Source organism: Diceros bicornis, chromosome 29 (assembly GCF_020826845.1).
Source record: "Diceros bicornis minor isolate mBicDic1 chromosome 29, mDicBic1.mat.cur, whole genome shotgun sequence".
Taxonomy (NCBI): Eukaryota; Metazoa; Chordata; class Mammalia; order Perissodactyla; family Rhinocerotidae; genus Diceros; species Diceros bicornis.
In genome coordinates, this window is record NC_080768.1 from 16,417,433 (window position 1) to 16,429,812 (window position 12,380).

Below are 12,380 nucleotides of genomic sequence, written 5' to 3' on the forward strand. Positions count from 1 at the left end.
GAGATTTGAGAAGCCATCAGGGCTCTTTCTTGCCCTCCGTGTATGCCAGCTTTTCCCTCAGGCTGGATCCTATCACCATCACCACCGCCACCGCCACCGCCACCATCACCATCATCAATCATCATCATCATCATCACCATCAGGAATCATCATCATCATCATCACCATCACCATCACCATCACCACCACCACCACCACCACCATCACCATCATCAATCATCACCATCATCACCATCATCATCATCATCATCATCTTCATCTTCATCTTTGTCTTCATCATCATCGCCTGGATTTATTGAGCGTTTACTATGATCTAAGCATTGTTCTAAGTGTTTAGTTCCTATTAAACCATTTAATCCTCTCAATAACTCTGTGTGGTAGGCACTATAATCCCACTTTACATATGAGGCAACTAAGGAGCAGTCCCACAGGTAGTAAGTGGCCGTGCCTGCATGAGATCTTAGAATTCTGGCCCAGAGCTTGCACCTGGGAGCTGTTCCAAGTCTCACATCTGAATTCCACCGTTCAGAGAAAGAGAGTAGCTATATCCCAGCATTCCCAGAAAAAGACGTAAGATTTACTCTACTTGGACCAGCTTTGGTGACATACCCACCTGTATTAGTCAGGGTTCTCCAGAGAAACAGAACCAATAGGAGATATATATATCTCTCTCTCCTATATATGTATGTATACTTATCAATATAAAATAAATCTCTCTCTTATCTATATATTTACTTATGCATATCTTTATTATGTAAATATATCTTTATTTATATATCATAATATCTTTATTATATAAATATACATAAATATATTTTATTACATAAATATATATAATATTTTTATTATGTAAATATATACATAGATCACAGATTTATTTTGAGGAGTTATCTCACACAATCAACTGTAGGGGCCGGCAAGTGTGAAATGTATAGGGCAGGCTAGCAGGCTGGAAATTCAGGTAAGAGTTGATGTTGCTGCCTTGAGTCTGAATTCTGTAGGGCAGCAGGCTGGAAACTCAGGTAGAATTCTTTCTTCTTCTGGAAATCTCAGTCTTTGCTCTTAATGCTTTCAACTGATTAGATGAAGCCCATCCACATTATGGAGGGTAATCTGTTTTACGCAAAGTCTACTAATTTATATACCAAGCACATCTAAAAAATACCTTCACAGCAACATCTGGACCGGTGTTTGACCAAACAGCTGGGCACTATAGCCTAGCTAACATTAACCATTATGCTACCCCTGAACCAATCCCTGTGTACAAGGAAATGGAATATACTCATTAGCTTCCTGGAACCACATGGATTCCTACTGGAACTGGCATGGTGGATGGGGGGGTTGGAAATTGGGAAACCGGAAACGGATGCTGCGGAGACAGACAACTCAAGTCCTCTACTGAAACTAGTCCCAAGTTGTAGAGCTAGTCACAGGGAAGCCAAGATTCCAACCCAGGCATTCTAACACCCAAACTCACATTTGTTCTACTCCATCACGCTGCTTTCTCAGTTACACTATTAGCCTAGAGCAGTGATTCCCAATGTGGGTGAGGGAAAGGGAGAGGGAAAGCAGCACATTCCAGGATCTCTAGGGTGTGTATAATATGGTAAAGCAAATCAATACTATAACATGGAGAAGGCACCCAGTTTTCTCTGGTCAGGGGTTGAGTGGGAGCCTTGCCTAAGAATTTGATGCTGAATAGCAATTTCCAAGCTTCTGCTGGTTATTTGTACTGCTGGGGTGGGGACCAGAGCACCTTCCTGAGCACCTGAATGCATACAGCCAGGGGTAGAGTCCAGTTTGGGGTGGAGGAGGAGGATACAAAGGCTCATCATAAGACATTAATAGACACGTTTGGGCTGGAGGCTGGCAGCTGGAGAGGGGAGGAGGACCAGTTGATGGAAGAGGAGGCGCCCAGCAGATCCGAGAAGGTAACAGCCAAGGGAAGATCTGGTCACTGAGAAACCGCCCATGAAGAGAATGGCGGATTATTTTGGGGGAAGTCATGGACAATATTTTCTATCTTAAGATGGTGCCCGTGTTGTGCTCTACTCTTTCCACCATTAACCTTTTGCGAATGTTTGGTAAACTCAATAACCTGTATCGCTGTGCCTAGAGGGGTTGTAGAGACTTAGGGGTAGTGTTCAGGATGGGGTGAACAACGGTGTTGGAAAGGGGCTGAAAACATAGGGGCGGAGACAGCGGGGTCCGGAGCCCTGGAGGTAACCTGCAGTGATGTGAGCAATGGCTGAGGAAGCTCAGAGACACCGGAGAACAGGCGGCTGCAGGAAGCTGGAGGACATCTACATGGCAGGTCCTTAAATTTTGTAATATACTTTTATGTTTGGAAAATAGAAAAAAAAAACCCTATTGCTTTTATAATAAAAATACAGAAAATAAAGAACCACAAAATATCTTGGATCCTTGGGATAAACTGAGGGGTGGGCATGGACACTTCCCTGTGGAAATATACCTCCCCTGTGAAGGGAGTTGATGTATATATTAGTTCCATATTTTGGAATTATTAGTTTGATATTTAAATGAGAATATTATTATTTCTCTTACAGGACTGTCATGAAGAAAAGAATATAAATATACCTGCATAAAGAATATAGAGGTCCTGAGATACATAGAAGGGCTATCATTTCTTACTGCGCCTTTTTGCTTTTTTTCTAGTGAGCTCTTCTGTTGAATTTTCTGTGACCACTAGAGGGCAGATAAAGAACGGGACTGGAGATCTGAAAACGTAATTGGAGACCAGAGCTACTCATTTTCAGATATTGTAAATATTGGTTCAAAGTCAGTTCAAGATTGATAAGACTAGATATCTTAACTGCCCTTGCTCAACTCATTTTTTCCCTTCATGGGCATTATCCTCTTCCATAATTTATCAACTCCATTCCTGTAAGTTTCCCTTAAGGCAAAGAGTATGATTTTCTACTCGGGATAAGAAAAGAAATTATTTCTCAAATTTTCTACTTTCTTTTTTAACTTCCTACAGCACCTATGAATTGTTGGGTACACAGGAACAACCCACTACACTTGGTAGTTATCAGAAATAAACTAGAGTCGTTATCTGTTTTACACAGACTAACAGCTCAACATCTGTAACTATGACGCAGAAAAACAAACTCGAAACCTCCCAGGAGGGCAAGGGTGGGGCAAGGAAGGAGGAGACCTTCCCTTGGATGTTCCCTCTACGAAAAAGAGGAAATAAAATTCAGAAAGGAAATATTAGTCGGTGTCTTTTCCAGTGGGAAGGCAGAATGATTTTTCCATAGTAACCAACTGCACTGATATTAGATCACCCCATGTGTCACATGCTTTCCAACACTTCCCTGGCTCTGACACCCCACTACTAAACTTACTCGCCCTGTAACTAATGTGCTACTTTTTCCAGATCTAACTGGCATTGCTCCCACCCAAGCTGAGATCACATGGCTGAGTAGGTGGGGCCACTGCACCATGACGATGCAGGGTCACATGATTGTGACTGTTACCAGCTCCCTGCAGGGCTGAGAGAGTCTGGTGCAGGAATCCTGGCGGCAGCGTTCTACAAAATCCGGGATTTCTCTAGCCGAGGAATAGCCAACTTCCAAGCTGCACAGGAGATAATTTTATAACTCAGATTTGTAAAAGGGCCAAATGAGCCCATAAACTGAGAAGAGGAAAGAAAATGGAAGAACACCCCAAAGAAAAAATTTTTCTTAAGGAAATAAAATTTCTACAGTAGAAATATGTCTCCACGATTCTCTGGTCAGAAAAGAACTTTCTGAAAAAAGTTTTCATCCTTTTCATGACCTTGCTCACTCTGACACTACTTCTGGGTGGTCTGAGAACACGCAGTTGGGAGGCTGACCTAGTTCAGAGTTCAGGGCGACCAGTGTCCTTACCTCTGTGATCCTTTCTGCTCAGCCGAGAATGGAACAGTGGAAGAACCAAGGTACCACGAGCCAATGACCCTTCAGACAAGCTCGGGTCACACAGGTGACACAAAAACCTTCTTCCTAGAATCTTCTGTAGGAGGAAATGGCTCTCCCCACCCTCTGGCTGCTGCCCTTGACCTCATAGGCCAGCTCACTCACCCCTCTGACCTTGTCACTTAGCATAAAAACATCGTTACGACCCTACTTATCCACGCTACACCATGGCCAGGCCACAAACATGCTCGACAATTTGATACCTGTGCTTGGAGAATCGGAGAAGGCTTCCTAGAGGAAGTGACATCTACAATCTAACTGAAATAAAGGAGTAGGAGCCAGCCAGGCCAGGATAAGAAAGTGCTCTAGGGAGAACACATGTGCAAAGGCCCAGCAGTGAGCAAGAGCGTGATGCATTCTGGGAGCTAGAATAAATTCAGTGTGGCTGGAACGGAGTTGAGGAGGAGGCAAAAGATGAGGCTAGGGAGTCAAGCAGGGGTCCTCCAGCTCCTTGTTCCTCAAAGTACAGTGCACAGACCAGCAGCATTGGCATCACCTGGGAGCTTCTTGGAAATGCAGAATTTCAGGCCTGATTCCAGATTTATTGGATCAGAATCTGCATTTGAAGATCCCCAGGGGATCTGATGCACAATAAAGTTTGAGAAGCCCTCCTCTAAGTATATTAACCAGTTTAGACATGAGAGCCACAGGAAACGTCTGAATGATTAAGCAGGGGAATCACGTGATGGACTTGTGATGTAAGAAAATCATTCTTCCCGCAAAGTGGTGGAAAAGTGGGTGAGTCAGTAGAGAGCGGCTTAGGAGACAAGGAGGTCAATTAAGAGGCTCGTGCAGTTGTTGCGGTACTGTCCCTGATTGGGCAGGAGGAACAGGAAAGGAGGAAGTTGACAGATGTGGTGGCCGAGGCTGCCTGGGGCAGCCCCGGGATTTCACCCCAATGCAGGGCCACTAACAACTCAGCCGGGCGGGGCTGAGGAGCTGGCAGGAGGGCAGCAGGGTGGGCGAGGCAGTGTCAGTGGGTGTGGGAAAGCCAGAGACTCAAAAACAAGAGTCCCTCTGCGTCTGCACATGTTGCCTGATGTAGAAGGTGAGCAAACTGGTTTCACGCACACTTCACACATGTCCCATCCGTGCACGGTTCTGATTCTCACTACCCCCGCAGCAGGGGCTGCTGTCACTCCCGTGAGTCACCCTCGGATCTGAACAAGCCACATGCAAATCAGGGAGCCTGCCTGGAGTCCTGGGGGCATCCAGCAGCCTTAGTATTTAGCAAGGACAACTTCTGTTAGAGAAATTTGACAGCAAAACCCTCCCGTCATTAAAAATCTCAGCAAAAGAGAGTGGCTAAGAACTAACATGCAAAACATATTTGGGAAAAAAAACGCTGCTTCCGGCCAAGAACAGAATCCCTCTGTACCTGAAGAACAGTGCTGAGAAGCAGAATTCTTCTAGCAAGATTCTGCCATCTGAGCAAGAGTCAAAGGGAAAAATCTGGATTTCTTTTTATGCCAATTGTATGGATAATAAGTAGGACGGGTCAGTTTCCCAGTTACTCATGCCGAGTGAAGAAGTGAGTTCGTTAGGAACACAGATTTGGGCATCTATCCTAGGATACAGGGGTGAAAAGACAGCTGGGGTTGCCTTCGTGGATCTCATATCTGCAGGCTCCAGGCAACGTGGAGCTGAGGCTGCTCTGCTGAGAGAAGATATGGAGCAATTGGCTCTCTGCTGCAAACCTCAGGAGAGTACCCTTCACTCAGACTCAGGGCTGCAGCCACTTTCCAGAATAAATGCAGAGGGTGCTGGAGGCTGAGGCCTGGGAGGGATGCTCTGGGCTTGATCACTCTAACAGACCCACGGCCCTCACCTCTCAGGGTGCCGCCAGTGCCTCCTGCCCTCTGTCCACCTGCTCTGCCCCAGCAACTGGGGACAGACTGGCCAGTGCTCTTCTGCTTCTGTTCCCATGAAAAGAAATAATCGCGGGAAATATGGATGAAACCACAAAACGGAAATTCCAGGGTCGGTGGCATGTACCCCCTCCACCTTGTGACATGACTTATACTGCAAACAGGTCTATTTGCAATGGGGAGTTTAGCTGCGCCTGAGGATTGGCTAATTAAGAAAACTCATCCAACAGTGACTGGGTGCTCATGATGCTCAGGGCATAGGGCATCACACCAGGGAGGGGAAGGCACAGCAAAAAAGGGGACCCAGGCACAGAGAGTCCCTGGAGTCAGAAAATCCAGCCCAGCCACTTACTGGGATAAGTCAGCTGATCTCTCCAGGCCTCCATTTTCTCATCCATAACAAGGAGATAATATTTAAATAAATAAAAAAGTATTCAGGTAGAAGCTCCCTCATTTTTCTACCTCATTCACCATGGATCTACCTATATCTAACCCACATTCTCTACCTCCCCTCCTGTCGCAATAGAAGCATCTTATTTACGGCCAATCTCTGCATTTGACTGTGGATCTATGCCTCCCACATCATCTCTCTCAGGACAGCATCTTCCCCTTTTTCCCATCTTCCCCTCTTTCATCACTTTCTCTCTCTCTCTACTGGACCATTCTCATTGGCATATCATTATGCTCTGGTATCTCCCATCTTCAAAACCACCACAACCAGCAAACAAAAGCAAACCTCTCACCCTCCCATCTTTCTCCAGTTACCACCCATTCATACGACTTCCTTCACTGGAAAACTTTTTTTTTTTTTTTAATTTTTGTTTATTTTTTCCTCCCAAAGCCCCAGTAGATAGTTGTGTGTCATAGTTGCACATCCTTCTAGTTGCTGTATGTGGGACGCGGCCTCAGCATGGCCGGAGAAGCGGTGCGTCGGTGCGCACCCGGGATCCGAACTGGGGCCGCCAGCAGTGGAGCGCGCACAGTTAACCGCTAAGCCACGGGGCCGGCCCAGCACTGGAAAACTTCTAACCAGGGCTGTCTCCCCTTCTTCCTGACTTCCCAGGAGTTCATGCCTCAACTTAATCCAGACAGGCTTCTGTCCTCCCTATTCCGTGGAACACCTATGGCTAAGGCTGCCACCATTGCCCAATCCAGCAGACACTCCTCTGTCACCACCTTATTCCACTTTTCAGCAGCATATGACATATTGATCCCCACCTTCTCCGAAACACTTCTCTCTCTGGCTTCAGAGACACCACATTCTTGGTTTCCCACCTTCCTCCACGGCAGGTAATTCTCAATCCCCGTTGCTGGCTCCCTCTTTAACTCTCATTCAAATAGTGAGGACCTCTGTTTGGGGACCTCTGCTCCCCAGGTTACCTGATACAGTCTTCTTTACCTTCTGTATGCTATTGACGTTCCAGTTGACCTGTCTTCTGAGCTGCAGACTCATCACATGGTTGTGCAGCAGGCACCTCAAAGACAAACTGTCCAAATCCAACCTCTTGGCTCCCTCCTCCGAAACCAATGTCCCAGTCTTCCCGGCTCTTAAGTGCAGCCCCCCCATCTGCCCAGCTGTGCCCAAACCTTGACAATCCCTCTTCCTGATCCCCTACAGGGATAGCACTGGTTCCATCTCCAACCACTTTTAAATTTACTCTCTTCTATCTCCATGCCACCAACCCGGTTAAGCCGCCATCATACACTACTCTGTCCTTACCTGGTCTCTGCTTCTACTCTGATCCCCCTGCAGCAGCCAGGAGTAGTCTTGGAAAAGGGTAATTCAGAGAATGTCACTCTTTGCCTCAAACTCTTCAAGGGTCTCTTCCTGATCCCAGAGTCGAATCCAGAGTCCTTTCTGGGCTGCAAGACCTCGTAAGTCGACCCCATTGCTTCTCTCACTTCTTTCAGTCCTACTCTTTCCCCTGCTAATGATGCTGCCCTGGCGGCACCAGCTTCCTTTAGGTACTCGGACTATATCGAGCTCTTCCTCACCTCAGGGCCTTTGCACTCACTATTACTTCTTTTTGAAAACTCTTTCCCCAAATCTTTCCTCCTCTTTCTTCAGGTTATCACCCCAAGTGTCACCTCCTCAGAGACCTTCTCTGACCACAACACCTACAATAGGCCCTCGTGGTCCTCTCTCCAGTACTCTATCAATTGTTCTCTTCAAAGCACCCATCACACTCGGAAATTGTCCATTTGCTTTCTTGTTTATGGTCCATCTCTCTCCGTCAGGAAGTGAGCTTCTCCAGGGCAGGATCTAGTCTGCTGTGTCCCCACAGCACAGAACCATGCTGGGCACTTAGCTGACGGTTAACATAGAACTATGAATCCACTACCTGCCTAACGGGGGTTTGGGGAGAATTAAATGAGAATGTAAGTAAAGACGCAGCATAGCGTACTGCCCATAGCAAATCCATAATACCCGTAGCTATTATACCTCTGCAGTTGATGATTCCGACCACTTCTAAGGGATCTCATGAACCTGCCATACGTCCGTGACCTAGCTTTATACATATTTTCCTCCTAAAATGGAGTGGCTGCTTCTACCAAACTTTTGGTCCTTGATGGATGTGGGGTTACCAACATCACAGAGAGCAACCCTATTTAATTTCTGATGAGCCATAAAACCAGAATAAGGGCCGGCCCGGTGGCTTAGCGGTTAAGTGCGTGCGCTCCGCTGCTGGCAGCCCGGGTTCGGATCCCGGGCGCACACCGACGCACCACTTCTCCGGCCATGCTGAGGCCGCGTCCCACATACAGCAACTAGAAAGATGTGCACCTATGACATACAACTATCTCCTGGGGCTTTGGGGGAAAAAATAAATAAATAAAAATAAAAATATTAAAAAAAAAAACCAGAATAAAACTTTTTGTAGTGGTATTAGCCTCTGCTATGACAAAGAACAGTCAATAGATAGGAATCAAACCATTTGTACTGAAGCTTGTTTCTTGGTGCCAGCAGTAATCCAATGACATGTTTTATCAGGAAGTTCACTGTCAAAGGTAGACAAGAAGAAACATCCAGAGCATGAGGTTGACAGCTCAGTGTCTAGAGCCAGACTGCCTAGCTCCAGTTCTGTCCGAGTGTGTGACATTGATCAATTTGTGTGCTTCAATTTCCTCATCGGTAATATGGGAATGTTAAAAACAAGACAACATGGGGCCAGCCTGGTGGCGCAAGTGGTTAAGTGTGCGTGCTCCGTTGCGGCGGCCTGGGGTTTGCTGGTTCGGATCCCGGGCGCGCACCGACGCACTGCTTGGCAAGCCATGCTGTGGCAGCGTCCCATATAAAGTGGAGGAAGATGGGCACAGATGTTAACCCAGGGCCAATTTTCCTCGGCAAAAAGAGGAGGATTGGCAGATGTTAGCTCAGGGCTGATCTCCTCACAAAAAATAAAAATAAAAAAAGACAACAAGCCTAAAATGGAGTCACTTGTGCTAAGCCTACTTCACCAAACCAAGACTTAATACCTAACAATTACAATGTCAACTTCTCCCAGGAGTGGAGTCTTAAACAAGTCAATCTGGAATTACCTGGTCAGCACCAGTGAGGTCATCTGCCTGATAGACCCCCTCCCATCCCCCACAGTCCCTGAAAGGAAGGTGACCTTGCCTGAAACAATCCACTCTTTGCTAATGTAACATCCTCGTCCTGCCTCCTCCTATCTATAAGTCTTTCACTTTGTACAGCTCTTCGGAGCTCCTTTCTATCTGCCAGATGGGATGCTGCTCGATTCATGAATTGTTGAATAAAGCCAATTAGATCTTTAAAATTTACTCAGTTGAATTTTATTTTTTTATTTTATTTTGGTGAGGAAGATTAGCCCTGAGCTAACATCTGTTGCCAATCCTCCTCTTTTTGCTGAGGAAGATTGGTCCTGGGCTAACATCTGTGCCCATCTTCCTCTATTTTATATGTGGGACGCCTCCACAGCAATGGCTTGACAAGCGGTGTGTAGGTCTGCGCCCAGGATCTGAACCTGTGAACCCTGGGCTGCCGAAGCAGAGCACTCGAACTTAACCGCTACACCATAGGGCCAGCCCCTGAATTTTGTTTTTTAACAGGAATAATAGTAGCATTTGGCTCAAAAGGTTGCAAAATGAGTCATCTATGTAAATTGCTAAGAATAGTGCCTAGTAGGTGGCAATATTCAACAGTTAGTTACTACTGTTATTCCAAATAATCTAAAAATAGAGAGTGGGGGAAAAACATTTAACTACAAAATAACAAATTTACTTAAAAACAAACTGTTTTTCAGAGTTTAGATATAGAGTGAGGGTGTGTCACAGCTGCAGGGAGGGGCACGACAAGCGCAGGGGACAACAAGGCTACTGTTGAGGATTGGCTCTTCCCTGCTTGGGCCTCCCAGCTCAGGCTCTACTGGGAGACTCCTGCCCTCATGGCAGTTACTGGAAGTTACTGGAAGATGCTTAGCACACACTGGGGCCTGGACATTAGAAAGGACTGCCTCACTCCGAGTCAACCACACTTCTTTTCTGTTTTGGCTGGAGAGAAGGATTTGAGATGGGACCACTGGGCTTTCGACGTGCAGTTTTGATTTGTGGGACGGAGAACCATCATACATCTACTGCTGTTGAGCAGGCACTGACCCAAACCGTGCACCATGAAAGTTAGGAACTGAAAAGTGTTTGGGGATTAATATCCAGCAAACGTAAAGGACTCCTATAGCTCAATAACAAAAAACCAAACAACGATTTAAAAAATGGGCAAAGGACTTGAATATTTCTCCAAAGAAGATATACAAATGACCAATAAGCACATGAAAGGATGCTCAACCTTACTAATCACTAGAGAAATGCAAATCAAAACCGCAATGAGATTCCATTTGACATCCATTATGACGGCTATTATCAAAAAAACAGAAACCAACAAGGAATAGTGAGGATGTGGAGAAATTGGAACTCTTGTGCATTGCTGATGGGAATGTAAAATGGTAGAGCCGATGTAGAAACCAGTATGGCAGTTCCTCAAAAAATTAAAACAGAATTTCCATATGAAATCAGCAACTCCACTTCTGGGTGTGTATTCCCAAAATAATTGAAAGCAGAGACTGAAACAAATATTTGTACACACCCATGTTCATAGCGGTATTACTCTCAAGAGGTAAAAGGAGGGAACAATCCAAAAATGTCCATTGACAGATGAATGGATAAACAAAATATGGTACATATATTCAATAAAATATTAGTCAGCCTTAAAAAGGAAGGAAATTCTGACACATGTTACAACATGGATGAACGTTGAGGGCGTTATGTTAAGTGAAATCAGCCAGTCACTAAAGGACAAATACTGTATGATTCACTGATTTGAGGTCCCTAGAGGAGTCAAATTCACAGAGACAGAAAGTAGAATGGTGGCTGCCAGTGGCAGGGGGAGGAGAAAATGGGAGTGAGTGTTTAATGGGTGGAGTTTCAGTTTTGCAAGATGAAAAGAGTTCTATGGATGGACGGTGGTGATGGTTGCACAACAAAGTAAACATACTTAATGCCATTGAACTGTTCACTTAAAAATGGTTAAGACAGGGGGCCAGCCCCATGGCTCAGTGGTTAAAGTTCTGTGTGTTCTGCTTCGGCAGTTTGGGGTTTGTGGGTTCAGATCCCGGGCGCAGACCTACTCCACTCATCAGCCATGTTGTGGAGGCATCCCACATACAAAATGGAGGAAGACTGGCACAGATGTTAGCTCAGGGCTAAAAAAAGAGGAAGATTGGCAATGGATGTTAGCTCAGGGTGAATCTTCCTCACCAAAAAAAAAAAAAAAAAAGGTTAAGATGGTAAATTTCATGTGTATTTTCCACAATTAAAAAAAAAAAGAAAAAAACCCCCAGTGTTTCTATCAACCTCATTGCAAGAAGGGCTTTGTTCAAAATTTCAGGTCAGTGTTCAAAAAAGATGTATTTAATGAACACCTACTAGTTCCTAAGCCCAGTGTCCCATGCTATGGGAGGGAAAGAAAGGTAATACCTACTCTTAAGAAAAGAAGAGGAAGGTAAGACGAGATAAGACAAGGACCTTGAGAACTAAAATGAAAAGGCAGAATGGCCTAGAAAACTTAGCAGAGATACATGCATAGGGCTCGGGTTTTAGAGAAAGAAATCAAATGTCCTCACACCCAACACGAGATTTAAGGGACAGAGGGAGGAAGACATTGAAACACAACAGGCCACATAAGAAATTGAAGTTAACACCTATGGAAAAGAAAATCTTTGGAATGATAGTGTAGGGTAGAGGTAGAGGAAAAAAAAAAGAAAGTTGGCTGCTATAAATGAGACATCTTCTAGAACAGTTGTCTAATAAGAGAATTACTAAAATACAGCAGAGTTGAATCCACTCAGAACCACCAACTACAACCAGTGTCTCCTGAAATGCAGTTTTCCAGCAAAGTTTTTGCCTTTTAAAGAATATCCATATTATCCACACCATGATCTTCTTCTCCACAACACAGTAGGACTGTTCCCAGAGAACCTGGACAGAGGCCCCAGATCAGCATCTGTAGGTGTCAGGA